This window comes from Equus przewalskii, chromosome 4 (assembly GCF_037783145.1).
Source record: "Equus przewalskii isolate Varuska chromosome 4, EquPr2, whole genome shotgun sequence".
NCBI classification, from domain to species: Eukaryota; Metazoa; Chordata; class Mammalia; order Perissodactyla; family Equidae; genus Equus; species Equus przewalskii.
The window spans coordinates 31,454,071-31,473,236 of NC_091834.1; positions in this window are offsets into that span (position 1 = coordinate 31,454,071).

Here is a 19,166-nt window from a genome sequence, read left to right on the forward strand (position 1 = left end):
CCCCTTCCCCTCTGGTAACTACCAATCCAATCTCTGTCTCTATGCGTTTGTTTGTTGTTGTTTTTATCTTCTATTTATGAGTAAGATCATACGGTATTGGGCTTTCTCCCTCTGACTTATTTCGCTTAGAATAATACCCTCAAGGTCCATCCATGTTGTCACAAATGGCCAGATTTAACCGTTTTCTATGGCTGAGTAGTATTACATTGTGCATATATACCACATCTTCATAATTCATCCATCCCTTTATGGGCACCTTGGTTGCTTCCAAGTCTTGGCTATTGTGAATAATGCTGCAATGAACATAGAGGTGCATATATCTTTACACATTCATGTTTTCATGTTCTTTGGATAAATACCCAGCAGTGGAATAGCTGGATCATACGGTAGTTATATTCTTAATTTTTTGAGGAATCTTCATACTGTTTTCCGTAGTGGCTGCACCAGTTTGCACTCCCATCAGCAGTGTATGAGAGTTCCATTCTCTCCACATCCTCTCCAACACTTGCTGTTTCCTGTATTGTTAATTATGGCCATTCTGATGGGAATGAGGTGATATTTCATTGTAGTTTTGATTTGCATTTCCCTGATATTTAATGATGTTGAATGTCCTTTCACATGCCTGTTGGCTATCTGTTTATCTTCTTTGGAGAAATTTCTATTCAGATCTTTTACCCATTTTTTAATTGGGTTATTAATTTTTTTGTTGTTGAGATGTATGAGTTCTTTGTATATTTGGGGTATTAACCCATTATCAGATATACGGTTTGTGAATATTTCTCGCAATTGTTAGGTTATCTTTTCATTTTGTTGACGGTTTCCTTTGCCATGCAGAAGCTTTTTAGTTTGATGTAGGCCCATCTGTTTATTTTTTCTATTGTTTCGCTTGCCTGGTCAGACATAGTACTTGAAAATATGCTGCTAAGACGGATGTTGAAGAACATACTGCCTATGTTTTCTTCTAGAAGTTTCATGACTTCAGGTCTTACATTCAAGTCTTTAATCCATTTTGAGTTAACTTTTGTGTATGGCGTAAGATAATGGTCTACTTTCATTCTTTTGCATGTGGCTGTCCAGTTTTCCCAACATCATTTATTGAAGAGACTTTCCTCCCTCCATTGTATGTTCTTGGCTCTCTTGTTGAAAATTAGCTGTCCATAGATGTGTGGGTTTATTTCTGGGCTCTCAGTTCTGTTGCATTGATCTATGTGTCTGTTTTTGTGCCAGGGCCATGCTGTTTTGATTATATGGCTTTGTAATACATTTTGAAATCAGGGAGTGTGATGCCTCCAGCTTTGTTCTTCTTTCTCAGGATTCCTTTGGCTATTTGGGGTGTTTTGTTGTTCCATATAAACTTTAGGATTCTTTGTTCTATTTCTGTGAAAAATGTCATTGGAACTTTGACTGGGATTGCGTCGGATCTGTAGATTGCTAAGGAAGTGTGGACATTTTAACTATGTTAATTCTTCCAATCCAAGAGCATGGAATATATTTCTATTTCTTTGTGCCTTCTTCAATTTATTTCAACAATATTTTGTAGTTTTCAGTGTATAGATCTTTCAACTCTTAAGTTTATTCCTAGGTATCTTATTCTTTTTGCTGCAATTGTAAATGGGATTGTATTCTTAATTTCTTTTTCTGCTACTTCACTGTTAATGTATAGAAACACAACTGATTTTTGTATCCTGCAACTTTACCATATTCATTTATTATTTCTAAAAGATTTTTGGTGAATTCTTTAGGTTTTTTTTTTTTGAGGAAGATTAGCCCTGAGCTAACATCTGCCACCAATCCTCCTCTTTTTGCTAAGGAAAACTGGCCCTGAGCTAACATCCATGCCCATCTTCCTCTACTTTATATGTGGGACACCTGCTACAGCACGGCTTGACAAGCAGTGCTCAGGTCAGCACCTGGGATCTGAACCTGGGATCCAAATCTGAACCCTGGCCTGCTGAAGCAGAATGCATGAACTTAACCACTGTGCCACTGGGCAGGCCCCTCTTTGGCATTTTTTATATATAAAATCAAATCATCTGCAAATAGTGACAGTGTCACTTCTTCCTTTCCAATTTGGATCCATTTTATTTCTTTTTCTTGCCTGATCGCTCTGGCTAGGACTTTCAATACTATGTTAAATAAGAGTGATGAAATTGGGCATCCTTGTCTGGTTCCTGTTCTTAGAGGGATAGCTTTCAGTTCTTCTCCATTGAGAATGATATATGGCCCTTATTATGTTGAGATATTTTTCTTGACTATCCATTTGATTGAGAGTTTTTGTCATAAATGGATGCTGTATATTGTCAAATGCTTTCTCTGCATCTATTGAGATGATCATGTGATTTTTATTCTTCACTTTGTTAATGGGATGTATCACATTGATTGATTTGTGGATGTTGAACCATCCCTGCATCCCTAGAATAAATCCCACTTGATCATGGTGTATGATCTTTTTAATGTATTGTTGTATTTGATTAGCTAGTATTTTGTTGAGGATTTTTTCATTGATGTTCAACAGTGATATTGGCTTGTAATTTGTGTGTGTGTGTGTTGTCCTTGTCTGATTTTGGTATCAGGGTAATGTTTGTTTTGTAGAATGAGTTAGGAAGTGTCACCTCCTCTTCAATTTTTTGGCAGAGTTTGAGAAGGATAGGTATTAATCCTTCTTAGAATGTTTGGTAGAATTTTCCAGGGAAGCTGCCTGGTCCTGGACCTTTATTCTTTGGGAGGTTTTTGATTACTGTTTCAATCTCCTTACTGCTGATTGGTGTATTCAAATTCTCTATTTCTTCTTGATTCAGTTTTGGAAGGTTGTATGATTCTAAGAATTTATCCATTTCTTCTAGATTATCCAATTTGTTGACAAATAGCTTTTTGTAGTATTCTTTTATAATCTTTTGCATTTCTGAAGTGTCTGTTGTAATTTCTCCTCTTTCATTTCTGATTTTACTTACTTGAGCCTTCTCTTTTTTTTTCTTGTGATTCTAGCTAAAGGTTTGTCAATTTTGTTTATCTTTTCAAAGAACCCATCTTAGTTTTGTTGATTTTTCCTATTGCTTTTTTCAGTCTCTGTTTCTTTTATTCCTGCTCTGATTTGTATTATTTCCTTCCTCCTACTGATTTTTGGTTTTGTTTGTCTTTTACAAGTTGCTTTAGGTGCACTGTTAGAATGTGTATTTGGGATTTTTCTTATTTGTTGAGGTAGGACTGTATTGCTATAAACTTCCCTCTTAGAACCACTTTTGCTGTATCCCATAAATCTTGGTGTGTTGTATTTTCATTTTCAGTTGTCTCCAGGTATTTTTGATTTCTCCTTTGATTTCTTCATTGACTCAATTGTTGTTCAGTAGAATTTTGTTTAATCTCCACATATTTGTGGCTTTTTTGATTTTTCTTCCTGTAGTTGATTTCCAGTTTTATACTGTTGTGGTTAGAAAAGATGCTTGGTATTATTTCAATCTTCTTAAATTTATTGAGACTTCTTTTGTGGCCTAATATGTGATCAGTTCTGGAGAATGTTCCATGTGCATTGGAAAAGAATGTGTATTCTGTGGTTTTTGGGTGGAATGTTCTCTATACATAAAAGCCATCTGGTCTAATGTGTCATTTAAGGCCAATCTTTCCTTATTGAGCTTCTGTTTGGATGATCTATCCATTGGGGTAAGCAGAGTATTAAAGTCCCCTACTATTATTGTGTTACTGTCTATTTCTCCTTTTATGTCTTAATAATTGCTTTATATATTTCAGTGCTCCTATGTTGGGTGCATAGATATTTACACTGTTATATCCTCTTGTTGAATTGTTCTCTTTATCATTATGTAGCGTCCTTCTTTGCCTCTTCTTATAGTTTTGTTTTAAAGTCTATTTTGTCTGATATAAGTATTGCTACCCCAGCCTACTTTTCATTGCATTTGTATGAAGTATTTTTTTTCATCCCTTCACTTTCAGTTTTTGAATGTCTTTAGGTCCAAAGTGTGTCTCTTATATGCAGCATATATATGCCTCTTGTTTTTTTTATCCAATTGGCCACCCTATGTCTTTGAGTGGAGCATTTAATCCATTGACATTTAAAGTAGCTATTGATAAGAATGTATTTATTTCCATTTTGTTACCTTTTTTCTGGGTGTTTTAGTAGTTCTTCTCTGTTCCTTTCTTCATCTCTTGCTCTCTTCCCTTGTGGTTTGGTGGCCTTATTTAGTATTACATTCGGGTTCCTTTCTCTTAATTTTTTGTGTATTTATTATAGATTTCTGGTTTGTGATTACCATGAGGTTCATATATAATGACCTACATATATAGCAATCTATATTAAGTTGATGGCCTCTTAAGTTTGACCTCTTGCTAAAAGCTCTACTCTTTTATTCCCCTGCCCCTACATTTTATGTTTTTGATATCATAGCTAACCTCTTTGTGTGTGTGTGTGTATCTGTTGCCCTCTTATCATGGAAATAGATGATTTTAGTACTTCTGTCATTTGACCTTCATATTATCTTCGTAGGTGGGTGATCTGCTACCTTTGCTGTATATTTGCCTTTACCAGTTATTTTATTGCCTTTTTTTTTTTTTTTTTTTGGTGAGGAAGATTCTCCCTGAGCTAACATCTGTGCCAATCTTCCTCTATTTTCTATATGGGACACCACCACAGCATGACTTGATCAGCAGTATGTGGGTCTGTGCCTGGGATCTGAACTGGCAAACCCCAGGCCTCCAAAGCAGAGCACATGCACTCAACCACTATGCCACCAAGCTGGCCCCTATTGCCTTTTTTTGGGATAATTTTCTTGTTCCTGTTTGTAGTCTTCTCTTTTCCACTTAACTAAGTCCCTTTAGCATTTCTTGTAAGGGTAGTTTCTTGGTGATAAACTCCTTTAATTTTTGTTTGTCTGGGAGACTCTTTATCTCTCCTTCCATTCTGAATGATACACTTGCTGGGTACAGTATTCTTGGCTGCAGGTTTTTTCCTTTCAGTACTTTAAATATATCATGCCACTCCTTTCTAGACTGTAAAATTCCTGCTGAGAAGTCACCTGATAACCTTATGGGGTTTCCTTTGGATATAACTTGTTGCCTTTCTCTTGTGGCTTTTAGGATTCTCTCCTTATCTTTAATTCTTGACATTTTAATTATAATATGTCTTCGTGTGGGCCTTTTTGGGTTTATTTGTTTGGTGCTCTATGTGCTTCTGGTACATGGATGCCTGTTTCCTTCCTCAGGTTAGGAATGTTTTCAGCTGTTATTTCTTCATATAGATTCTCCACACCTTTGTCTCTCTCTTCTCCTTCTGGGACAACTATAACATGGATGCTGGTGCACTTGATGTTGCCCCAGATGTCCCTTAGAGTGTCCTTCTTCTTTTAAATTCCTTATTATCTGTTTAGCTTGGGTGATTTCCTCTATTCTTTTGTCTAGCTTGCTGTATCATTCTTCTGTATCATCTACTCTGCTTTTGAATCCCTCTAGTGAATTTTTTATTTCCAGTATTGTATTCTCCACTTCTGATTAGTTCTTTTTTATATTTTCCAATTCTTTGTTGAAATTCTGAGTTCATCCATTCTTCTCCCAAGATCAGTGACCATCCTTATGACTCTTAGTTTGTAGTCTTTGTCAGGTAGATTGTTAATCTCTGTTTCATTTAGTTCTTTTTCTGGCATTTTGTCCTGAACCCTTATTTGTAATATATTCCTTTATCTCCTCATTTTTCCCCTTTCTCTGTGCTTATATCTATGTATTAAGTAGGTCAGCTACAGCTCCCAATCTTGGAGAGGTGGTGTTAGGTAAGAGATACTTTATGAGGCCCAGCATTGTGCTTCTCTCTCATCACCAGTTCCAAATGTTCTAGAAGTGTCCCCTGTGTGGGCTTGTGTATCCTTCTGTTATGGCAGCATTGCCCTTGCTGAAGGTGCCTGGGGAGGCTAAGCTGTCCCCCTGGCCAGCTAGTTGTAATGCTCAGCTGCATGTAGCTGCTATGGTCCCTTCAGTGACTTTATCAGGCATGGGGAGCCCCAGCACAGTTGGCTGCAAGGTCTGATAGGACATTCCTGTTGCAACTTTTCTGTTAAGTGAGTATGCCCCCATTGTAGTTGGTTGCTAGGCTCAGGGGCTTCCAATTGCTGTAGGCCTCTGGCCTGCAAAGCTATTGTTAGCTTTCTTAGTATTGCAGCTAAGTGGGGCTGGCCCAAGGCATATGGGCACACAATTGTTTCAGGCTTTGGAAGGTGAGGCTGATCCCTTATGTCGCTGTTTGAGAAGCACAAGGCTTCTACAGCTGATAGTCCTACTGCTCATAGGGCCACATGCCCTATCAACACAGTCCTGCCCTGTACATCCACCCTGACCCCCTGAAGTGGACCCAATCACCCCCCTGAAGTGGCCCCACATCCTCCACCAATGCAGGCCCACCCCTCATGCATGCTCTGCCCCACAGATGTGGACCCACTCACCTGGCTGCTGAGGTTCTAGGCTTCCCACCTATGTTGGCCCACAAGTTGCCCGAGGCCTTGCTGTTGGGTGAGTCCAGTCCCTAGGGTGGGCTTCCTGCCCTGGCTGAGCTGGATTAAATAGGTGTTCTAGTGGGTGAAGCAGACACCTCAGCTAACAGGCCAGGGGAATAGCTCCAATGGCATCTGCCAGCATCTGTGTCAGCATGGCTGTACTAGGTCACAGTAAGGGCTGCCACCAATGTCTCAGTCCCTAGGGAGGTCTCACCTCTCACTGAGATGCACTCACAACCTACCAATTGAGTCTCTTCACCAAAGTACTGTGCACCTTTCTTTCTGATGATTTTAGATTACTCTCTGAAATGGGTGAATTTGCTGGCTTTGCCAGCAAAGCCAGCTACTATGATACTTGTCTCAGTTATGCTGAATCCAAAAGCTGTTTATTGTTGTAACGTTCCCCTATTCAGATCCCCAACTCCTCCAGGGAAGGCTTCATACCTTAAGGTTGTTCCTGGCCAGCTGTGGAGCACTGTGGCTCAAAGGTGGCCTTCTTCTCTCTAGAAGGGAGTTTCTGCCTCTTCCACCTCAGTCAGCACTGTGCCTTCTTGTGGGGGTACTTTTTATCCAGTTTTAAATTCTCTCTCAGGGGTAATTGTTCCAAGAGTAGTTGTAAATTTGTTGTGTCCATGGGACGAGGTGAGTTCAGAGTCCCCCTGCATTGCCATCTTGGCACTGTCCCCATAGCAAGCTTTTCTACTGTATCTGGAAATGCTGTTGTAATCCTTGTGATCTTTTCAAAATAATGAATCTCCTAAAATATAAAAACCTTCTAAGAAAAATGCCAAGTGAACATCAAAGTGCCGACTAAGACATCTGACACACTTTCAACTTTTACTCTTGTGTTTTCACTTGGATTTATTAAGAATACTTCTTTTTTTTTTTTTTTAGATTGGCACCTGAGCTAACAACTGTTGCCAATCTTCTTTTTTTTCCTGATTTTCTCCCCAAATCCCGCCAGTACATAGTTGCATATTTTAGTTGTGGGCCCTTCTAGTTGTGGCATGTGGGACGCCACCTCAGCATGGCCTGATGAGTGGAGCCCTGTACGTGCACAGGATCCAAACTGGTGAAACTCTGGGTCACCAAAGTGGAGTATGCGAACTTAACCACTCAGCCACAGGGCCAGCCCCAAGAAGGTTTCTTAAATTGTGTTACAAAGAAGTAATTTTTTTCTAAAAGTTAAAATAAGATTATTATTTTGCTGCAGCTATGTTGAACCATTTTCTTTATAGTTTAGTTTTTCAGTAAAGCTATGGGGTTTTGATTATTGATTCTGCATATTAAAGATTGCCAACAAATCATCTGGATCCAGATCAAAGGAAAATAATTTAGAACCAATCAGGCAGTAAAGACATTAGTTGAATCCTTGGTGAAAGAAATTAGCAGAAATCTGAAAAAGATGGGGGTATGGAATCTATGAAATAAAATCAAGACATAAAAGAAGAGAAAGAGCAGGATAAAATCTTAATATGATTGAAACTGGAAGATGCGCAGGGGATCCGTGACGTTGTGCAGTTACATAACTAAGTGCCAGCTGGAATGTGGGTTGGAAGTCCCCCATTTACCTTGTTGGCCATATGCAACTATAAGAAACAGTTTGGCATGTCCAGCTGTAGCTCAGGTAAATTCAACCTGGTATCTAATTACTGATCAACAAGTGAGGAAGACCAATTGAGCTCTTGTCTCAATGCTGCATCATATACCACAGTTAGAAAAAGAAAATCTAAAATGTAATCTAATATAAAATGCTACTTAAAGTGTAATTTTTAAAAAGATACTCTCTCCAGCCCTAGTTGAAACTGACTTTCTAACAAAACCAGATTAGATCCTGAAATTTGCCTGGCTGACATCTACAGATAGTGATGACTCTTGAGACACAATAATCTCATGGGAGGGAAATGCTGCTTTTCAGGCATGAACAGATCAATTTTAGTAACTTTTTTCTTAAAATATTGTTGTATTTTTTTATTTGGTGAACAATTCTTTTAAAATCTGACTCCTTGGCAAAAGTTTGCAAATAAAACTTTTTCTTTTCTTATGTTCTTGTTTTTGAGTCTTCCTTTCACACAAGCAATTATTTTATGGTCCAAAACCTTGAATCTAGTGACCTCAGGCCATCAGAGATGGTTACTCTGATTATAAATTTTGTACTCACTGAGATAAACCAGCACGTCTTGTTAAGGTGTTTGTAAACCTGACTTGTTAGAGAATCTGATGTTTTAGCCATGCGATGTTTACACAAAATGTGTAATTGATATTGCACTTTCTCTTTTGATTTAGCATGTATAGACGAATTTGATTAAGCTCGTAAAATGAATTTGAAGGTTTAAGAGAATTTTATTTACGAGAGTTAAAAACTAAGAAAGACCTTGCTCATGTGTCCTGTTTGGCCTCCTCATTAGATGTTTCAAGTGTTCTAGAAAGTCAGATACTTTACATCTGTACTTGTTGCTTCAAAGGATTAAGGCAGTGGTTCTCAAAGTGTGGTCCCCAGACAAGCAGCATCAGCCCAACGGGAAACATGTTAGATATGCATGTTCTTGGGCCACACCCTAGACCTTTTAGGTGAGAAACTATACGGTGGGGTCAGCAATTTGTGTTCTGATAAACTCTCCAGAAGTTTAAGAACCACCAGTTTAAGGTAATTTAATCAAATAAGTTTATGAATAGGTTATTTCTTCAGGGGAGTTAAAACTAGTAGGGGAATATTAATTAAAGAACACTTGATTTTTCTTAAGATAGGTAAAATTATTTTTACAAATGGAAAACCAAGATCTCTAAGTTGAACTTAACATCTTAAAAAAAACTAAATTTGTGATGTTAATGAATTGAATATTAGTTTAAACACAAGCAAATACAATAGGCCTTTCAGCACACAGACGATACCCCAGAACTTCAGAAAATTCAACTGACAAAGACCTAGATATGTTTTAACTTTGTATATTTCGTTTGTTGACACCAATGTCAGGTCAAACAATTATGTGAGCTGAGGAGTGTTTTCCCCCGCTAATGTCATGTATTTCAAAAATATAGTAAGAAAAGATGTACTGGATGTACTAGAAAGGCCATTACAAACGAAAAAGTTTTAAGACTGGTTAGGAAATTGGCATGTTTCTCAGAATTGCAAATCTTGGTACTAAATATTGGGCACCTCAAAATTTTTCATTTTCTAACTGGCACTAAATTATTTTCCAAATGTCACGAGAACAATCTTTGCTATACCAGGAACCCCTGGGGTTTTATATCTTCACGGTTTAGTGGTAGTGCCAAGTACTGCATTTTTAGCTTTATAATTCACCTAAATTGTTTCAAAATACTCAACTAAATTGCAAAATAATAAACTACAAACTTTCATCACTTTTGTGTGGCAAAAGATTTTAGTAGTTCTGGAAAATCAATGGGAATACAAATATGCTTAGAATGTTCAACACTTGATAATAAAAGGTATTGTTACTGACAGATATGGCAGAAAGTTTGTTAAAGTTTATCAAAATATAATGGACTTCTTCAACTGTGAATTATTTCTGCAAAACCACTTTAGAATAGAACCATTTTCCTTTTAAATCATTAAGACCTTATAGTGTGCTGAAATCAATTTCTTCTTATTTTAGGGATTCTGTAGTACTACTATGGATATTTTCCATCTCGAATTTATGACAGTTCAAACAGAGGACATAAAATACTACAATGTACATAGGATACTGCTCTTTTAATCCACTCTAAATTCCCTTATGCCTTCTGAAGTAGTGTTTTGAGTTTAGCAAACTATTTTCTTCCTGAAATACATTTACACTCTTAGTGGTAAGCTAGAGTCAGTTCCTACCAGCTTGCAAGAACAAAATGTTAAATTTTCAGGAATTCTACAAGCCAAGTTGTTAAACCCAGACATTATTAAAACTTAAAGTACAAAAGCTTATAATTAAACAAAATCTATTCAAAACAAAGATACTAAATACTCAAAACTCATCACTTCTGAATGATCTCAGTCATTTTGTTATCTACTCTTGAGGTCATTTAACGTATTGTATCTGTATGGTGCACATACTGTATGATGATGTGGGGTGGCACATCTCTTCCCAACTTTGCACTTAATGACCTCACCCTGGAAGCTTAAAATCAGCCACACTAAGAGTATTTACACCATGCAAATTAGCAAACACTTGGGGCTGGCCTGGTTGTGTCATGGTTAAGTTCGTGCATTCCACTTCTGTGGCTGGGGGTTCACAGGTTCAGATCCCAGGTTTGAACCTACACACCACTCATCAAGCCATGCTTTGGCAGCATCCCACATACAAAATAGAGGATTGCCACAGATGTTAGCTCAGGGACCACCTTCCTTGCCAAAAAACACCCCCCAAAAAACAAATCAGCAAAGACTTAGAATCAAGGTTTTCAGGTGTTTTGTGTGTTTTACCCAGAGAGCTGGATATTAAACATTTACCAGCACATCACTGGATATACCGGGTAGCCCAAACCACAGCTATCAAAGATATTCCCACCTATTTAAGGTTGCCAGATGAAATACAGGATGCCCTGTTCAATTTGAATTTCAGACAATGAATTTCTTTTTTAGTATACCTACATCTATAGTTTGATATATTAGGAGAACTATTGAAGCCATAAGTCTTTTATTGGCAACATTTTCTAGATGTTAGTCTAAAATACATCCTCATTACCCTCTGTCATTTACCCAGAACTGCCAAGATGTATTTGTCTTGTCCTAAGTCCTCTGCTTGGAACCAACAATGTGGATTGAATGTCTCTTTGAAAATAAGACAGGGGCTGGTCTGGTGGTGCAGCAGTTAAGTGCGCACGTTCCACTTTGGCAGCCCGTGGTTCACCGGTTCGGATCCCGGGTACAGACATGGCACCACTTGGCAAAAGCCATGCTGTGGAAGGCGTCCTACATATAAAGTAGAGGAAGATGGGCATGGATCTTAGCTCAGGGCCAGTCTTCCTCAACAAAAAGAGGAGGATGGGCAGCAGTTAGCTCAGGGCTAATCTTCCTCAAAACAAACAAACAAACAAACAAAAACACCCAAGTGCTAGAAATGGTTTTTACTCCGATTTTTTTCTTTTTTTGGGCTGTTGTTCTTTAATGAGTATGGTACTAATTTGACGAATTCTTTTTCAAAGACGAACTGAAAACTTTTTGCCAAAGGTCAGTGAATTTTTTTTTACCCCGAAACTATTTTCTAAGTTTAAAATTTGGAGATCCCAAGAAATATTCAGGAGAAGCCTTATTTCCTTTTAATAGAAGGGAAAAAACAGCTCTTATTTAGAGAGGCATCCCCTGCTCTTCTACAAAATAAAGACTCCAGGAAATAGTGGGAATTTATTACAAGCCTGACTCACCTTGTAACTGAGATGTCCACCCCTTCTCCCAGCTTCCGCTAATGTATATGCACAAGCAGAAGGGTCAGTGTTACAGTCTCTCTTGGATTGAGCATGCTTCTGGATCAGATGGATTTCCCCACTGCTACCAGCTCCCCACTGGGTCACGGCTCGCTGCATGCCTCACCACTCATAAATAGTCCATCAGAGCCAGGAACAAAATGGGTGACTCAGTGACTGAGGCCTCTCCTTCCCTGACCCTCTGATTCCTTCCATCTCATCAAGACTCTTCTGTAAAGGTTTGGGAAACTTTCACAGGGTTTATCCCATGGGGAAAAGGCCAAAGTGCTTGCTAACTAGGATTTTGTGAGAGTCCTACAGGAATAGCATCAAAGGATGAAGGGCCCTTCACAGAGGGGTGTCTCCTCCTATGTGTTCCCTCTCATCCCAAAGATCCTGGTCTATGGGCTCTCCAGATCCATTTCAACCATCTCCCTCAGGCATCCAGCCCCTATCCACAGGGAGCAGTCACAAATCGTGGACCCATTCTCATCCCCACCATGTATTTGCCCCAGTCTGAGTCATTCAGTCTGGGGCAGTCCCAGGGACTTGGCTGGGCTCTCAGTGATGGTGTGCCCAGGTCATACTGCAGGGGGTTGCTGTAGGTCTGCAGTGGGTTTGTGTCCTGATTTGTTTCTCAATATTCTCACCAGTATGACCCGTTAGCACTCCTGTGCTTTAAGCATGAAACGTAGTAGAATACACACATGCACTTCTCCCATGGACAGCTGTTACTTTTTGGAGAAGAGATTAAGAGAGAAAGTATTTCCTCCATGTTATGGATTCAATTGTGTCCCCCCCAAAATTTATATGTTTAAGTCTTAACCCCCAGTATCTCTGAATGTGACCTTATTTGGAAATAGAGTCATTGCAGATGTTATTAGTTAATAGGAGGTCACACTGGAGCATGATGGGCCCCTAATCCAGTATGACTGATGTCCTTATAAAAGAACGCCATGTGAAAAGACAGACATGCACACAGGGAGAACACCACCCAAACATGAAGGCATGTTCATGGAACAGAGTCTACTTCACAACCCTCAGAATGAACCAACCCTGCAGGCACCTTGATCTCAGACTTCCAGCCTCCAGAACTGTAAGACAGTACATTTTTGTTGCTTAAATCATCTAGTTTGTAGTACTATGTAACAGCAGCCCTAGCAAACTAACACAAGTTTTGGTAATGAGAAATGGGGTGCTGCTGTAACAGATAGCTAAAATAGCGCAAGTGGCTTTGGAACTGCGTAATGGGTAGAGACTTAAAGAGTTTTGAGGTGCTTGATAGAAAAAGCCAAGACTGCTCTGAGGAAAGTGTTGGTAGAAACGTGAACATTAAAAGCATTTCTGCTGAAATCTCAGACAGAAATGAGAAACACGTTATTGGAAACTGGAGGAAAGGTGATCCACTTTATAAAGTGGCAGAGAATTTAGCTGAACTGTGTTCTGTTGGGTGGAAGGCAGAACTCTAAGCAGTGAACTTGGATATTTAGCTGAGGAACTTTCCAAACAAAATGTTGAATTTACGGCCTAGTTTCTCCTTGCTGCTTATAGTAAAATGCAAAAGGAAAGAAATAAACTGAAAAAGGACTTTATAAACAAAAAGGAACCAGAACTTGAAGATTTGGAAAATTCTCAGCCTATCCATATTGCAAAATATGAGACAGCATGCTCTGGAGAGAACACCAAGGGTGTGCTAAAGAGATTAGACGTGTGACTTGTGGATCATTCAATCACCTGTCTGTAGAAACACTGCAAGCTCGGATAGAAGGGGATAGAGAATTGAAGAAAGGAGGGAAGGCTTTTGGACCTCTGGGATTCTACAGGCAGGAAACAGGACAATAGAGCTCTTTGGCTGTGAATATGTGTTATTCTTCTTCAAGAAAAGGGAAGAATGTCCCTGTGGGGGTCAGCTCCTCTGTAGGTCCAGAGGGTGGGGCCACTTCCTTGGTTCCAGAGGGCTGCTGCCACCTCAGTGGGCCCGGAGGACAGAGCTCCATCCAAAGAGGATTGTCCTCAAGCCTCAAAATCTATTGGAATTTGCCATGCTAGATTTCCAACTTGCTTGGGACCAGTGACTCCTTTTTCTTTCCAATTTCTCCCTCTTTTCTGTAATAGTTAAAAAGTATTATTATTATTGAAATTTCCAAATATACTCAAAAGTTGCGAAAATATAATGAAGCCCCATGTATCCATCACCTAGCTTTTGTAATCATCAACACATGGCCCTTCTTACAGTTTTTAAAACAATACTTTGTTCAAAAGCAGCAGCTCTGGTTGTGTTGCTTTGTGTGTATGTATTTACAAGTAGGTGTGTGTGTGTGTGTGGCAGGAGAGGGATGTGGTGGCAATTCCACTGAATTTCAAGATGCCACATCTTTCCAGAGGAATCTAGGAATTGGAGAGTGATGAGCATTTGTATATGGATAAGAGGAAAGCAAAACAAAATTTCTACGATTGAGGGAGCTTGCTATAGAATGCCAGGTGAGATAGAGGACATGGCCAATATTTCCCAAATATAGATTGAAACATGGGCATAGATATTGGTAAATGTAACTTCTCAAATTTTCCCTTTTTGAATGGCAATGTCTATCCTGTGCCTGTTCCATCATCACATTTTGCAAGCAGACAACTTGTCTGGTTTCATAGGGTCACAGATGGAAAGGAATTTTTCCTAGGATGAATCATGCCCTGAGTCTCACCCATACCTGATTTAGATGAGACTTTGGACTTTGAGTTGATGCTGGAATGAGTTAAGACTTCGGAGGATGGTGGGATGGAGTGATTGTATTTTGCATGTGAGAAGGACATGAATTTTGGGCGCGAAGAGGCAAACTGTTACACGTTGAGTTGTATCTCTCCTCCCCGTTTATATATTGAAGTGCTTACCCTCCAGTACCTCCAAATGTGACCTTATTGGGAAAACGGGTCATTGCAAATGAAATGAATTAAGGTCAGGTCATACTGGAGAAAGGTAGATCTCCAATCTCATATGACTAGAATCCTTATGAAAAAATGCCATGTAGAGAGACATACATGCACACAAGAAGAATGCCATCTGAACAAGAAGGCAAAAGTTGAAATGATATGTCTACAGGCCAAGAAACACCAAAGATTTCCTGAAAACACCCAGAAGCTATGGGAGAGGCATGGAACAGATTCTCCTGCACAGCCCTCAGGTGGAATCAACCTTGCCAAACTCTTGAGCTCAGACTTCTAGTCTTCAGAACTGGAGACAACACACTTCTGTTCTTTAAACCATCCAGTTTGTGTTACTGCGAACAGCAGCCCTAGTAAACTAACACATTCAAATAGCCATACACTGTTCTCCTCCTGTGAAGTTAGGAACCTCATTATTGTGTTTGGGACATTGCTCCCCACTGCCTTGGGGCCCACCAGAATAATATGAGCTGCAATACCCTTTAACAACTGATGTGCTGCCTGTGTCACCCAGAAAGGGCTCTGGACTGACCATTGTTATGAATATTCCATTGAATTTTTGGTCCTACAAAGTTTTCCCTTGGGTGGGACATGCTGTAGGGGGTGGAGAGGGTCTGGCCAATACTTCTCATAATGCTAGATGATGTGTGTACTTCAGGCTGCTTTGCTTCTCTCTAAAAGGCCAGTGCCAGTAACAACTTGAAAAGAGAGCAGTGGAAATTATTAACTCTCTAACAAATACTCTCACCGAACTTTGACCCTGTTGATGATGTTGAACTTGGTCAATAGATTTGAATGAGCCCTTGATCAAAGGCTAACCAGTAACGGCTTCCTCAAAGTGGGCCAGTGGCATGCAGTACTCTGTGTACGCCAGGAGGTGTCGATCCAGCACAGCCAGCAATGACTGGAGGCTCAGAACTGCTCTTCACCGAATCCATTTTTTTTAAATCTACAAGCAAGTCATTAGTTACCAGGCTGTGCCCAAGAGCATATTTTCACCACGCTATTCATTACCCAGGGGAGATTTATTGTATTTTTAGATTACTTTAATTTCTTAAAGTACTTTTTAAATTGATTTCTTTTATAGTCCAGATTTTAAGATTCTCAATAAATATGCTAGCAGCTTTCCCAAAAGTGGGAGACAAGGTATGTTTTGCTTTTTTCAGGATAAAGCCATTATAGGAAATCTAGTCTCAATGAATAATTCTGTCAAAATGCTAAGAAAGTGAAGCCTACTCCCAGTGTTAAAGGGACTGTTTTGGAGACTGGAGCCTCCCGTTCTGGTCTGACTGCCTTTGCCAAGTGGTCTGATACGCTAAATGCAATAGTGCACAGAGGTGGGCAGGACACAGGCTCTAAAGGCATGTTTGACTGCTATCTAGGTGCATGGCACATTTTTCCTCAGATTATTTTCTTCCCCTGGGGAAAAAATGGTCACAGTGAATGACCTTCATAAACTATATAGAGGTTATACATGCAGAGAAGACACCTCTCAACCCCACCCCTCTGGGTGTGCTCTCGACAGAAGGAAAATAATTTTCCAAATGGCCTATCCTCTTGTTATAGAGACTAGTGTCCAAGAACTTGATTGGGTCCAAAGTAAAGACAAACTGACAATCAGTGCTTCTGTTTGGACTTTGTATAGCTAAAGAGTAGCCACCAGTATTATACTGTCTATTATTGGAAAGGCACTATAATGAGTCTTATTTTTTTTTAAATGTGACAATATTAATAGGTTCCTGGGCAAGACCTGGAAGCAGAGAAATGAATAAAGAGGAACTGATAGAGTTGCTCTGAAGAGTAACACACTCTCTCCATTGACAGAAGGGAAATCTTCTCATGAGGTGGCACTTAGAGAAATGGTTCTTGTCCTTCAAACGAATCTAGACTCCACTGTTTCTGACTGTTTATTCTCTAAAGGTGCATCCAGGAGTTAGGGAAGAGATCCATTAGGAGCTCCAGGGAGAATGAAGAGGTGCATCCTCATTTCACACCTATAGAGAATTCTCAAAGGAAACCAGAAGACTTGGAAGGTCAAAGCCCACATGAGGCCAATCTGATAGAGCTCCTCTCGTCACCCTACATCAAGATTTGGGGAATTTTTCTATGGCAAATTGTTGCCTTCAAGATGCCATTGGGAAAAGATGGGGAATTGACCTTTAGCTCTGTTACAGGGTTTTCCTGAAGGATGGGATGCCGTTTGCACTGTGAGATGCTGAAGAAACTCTCTCTCTTTCTGAAGACGTGAGTGGACACCAAGACAGGGAAATGGGTTGTGTGCAGGGAAGGGCTTAACTATGTTTTTAAAAACTGTAATATGGGGGAGCAGCCCAGTGGCATAATGGTTAAGTTTGCACACTCCACTTCAGCGTCCTGGGGTTCACAGGTTCAAATCCCGGGCACTGACCTAGCACTGCTCATCACGACAAGCTGTGGTGGCATCCCACATAAAATAGAGGAAGACTGGCACAGATGTTAGCTCAGTGACAATCTTCCTCATGCAAAAATAGGAAGATTGGCAACAGATGTTAGCTCAGTGACAATCTTCCTCAAGCAAAAAGAAGAAGAAGATCGGCAACAGATGTTAACTCAGGGCCAATTTTCCTCACACATACACACACAAAATCTGTAATGTGGGAACAGCTATAATTAGCATCTAATTTTAAGTTTTTCCCCTACATGAAATTTGCTCTAGTCACTCACGGCTCTGCAGCAAAGTCAGTTACGAACCACAGACTTAATATGTTGCCTCTACAATTCAGAATTCCTGAGAAATAAAGTTCTCAAAAAAGACAAGTGGAGATCAGTTCTCAGCTCTGTGACTAAAAGGCTGGCCTGAAGAATGGGGCTGCCCAGAAGAGCTCAGTCAAATCACAGAATCATGAAAAATAATAACTTGTTATATTAAGCCACCAAATGTGGGTAGTTTGTTATGAGGCAAAAAGTAACAGAGCAATTTGGGAGGGTGGTGCGGTTAGGAAATGAGGAGTCAGCTCTTGAGCTATGTAAGGTTGTTTTGAAGAGAAATGGGCCTGGGCTGGACCCTGTTCTAAATTTCTTTGAAATATTCTCTTTATCAGGCAGGACAACGTGAAGACACTCTGGTGTCATTGTCGGCTTGAGTTGATCCTGGGTCTGGTGAGTGGTAAGGATCATGGGAATTTCCAACCTTCCTTGTCATCATTGCTGGCAAGACTGGTGACAACTGTCTCTTTTATATATGGGGTCTCCTTGTTCTTCTATGGTTATTCACTTTTAACTCTCCTCATCATGTACAGACAATAAATAAGCTTTGAAGCACAACTCAGAACTTGAGGTTCTGAGTCAAGCTCTGCTGCTTGCAATAGATAGATGTAGATTGCCAGGAATCTGGATTCTCACTGGTTTAGTATGTAGAGAGTCAGCAAGGCTACTGCTGTGTTTATGTTGGTGCGAAATGAATACTAATTCTAATAACTCCTCTAACATTTTGGAAAACATACCATGTACATTACTCAGTAAGTATCATCATCCTAGTTCACAGGAGAAGACAGTGAATTTAAGTAAGAGATCCCACATTTTCCACAATTCTACACTACTTTTTTCATTCAGAAGCTCATTTACAAGCTCTTTTAAATATCAATTCTATAACGTGGACAGGGATCTGGTTTCTGAAACTGCATTAGATTTGGTGTTGAATATTTCAGGGAGGGTTTTGTTGTTTTACTGCAGCTTGGGTTTAAGAAGGCAAATTGATAGTGCTCTCCCAACCATAATATCAATGAAATGACAGATATATATATGATATATACATGAAGTCCACCTGCTGGCCTGACCTGCCCAACCACTTCTTCCAGGATGAACCCTCCCACCTGAGGATCACTTTAGGCTCTACAGACCACTGCCACCCCGCCCCACACCCCCATCCTCCCCAGGAAACAAACACCACACCTCCTCCAGCTGCTGTGATCATTTATCAGTCTAGACTATTGCATAGAAATCACCTGAGGATCTGGTGAAAATGCAGATTCTGATTCAGAATCTAACAAGAGTTAACAAGCTCCCAGGTGACACTAGTGCTACGGTTTCTGCACCAGACGTTGAGTAGCAACGGTCTAGACAAGATTTTCTAAATTGGCTTCCCTGACACTCTTTAAATTAAAAACAACAACAGCAGCAAATATACATAAACTGAAAAAGTTATTCCTAAACCTTTCCTCAAAATACACTGTTATAAATCCGAGGAAGTTTTATGTTGACATCGGTAACTATCTTTGAATGCTACTCTTTCCATGGCTCTCTTATGATTCAAAGTTTCAATTTCTTAGATAAGAGAGTGAATTTAATTACATTCCTTTTGCA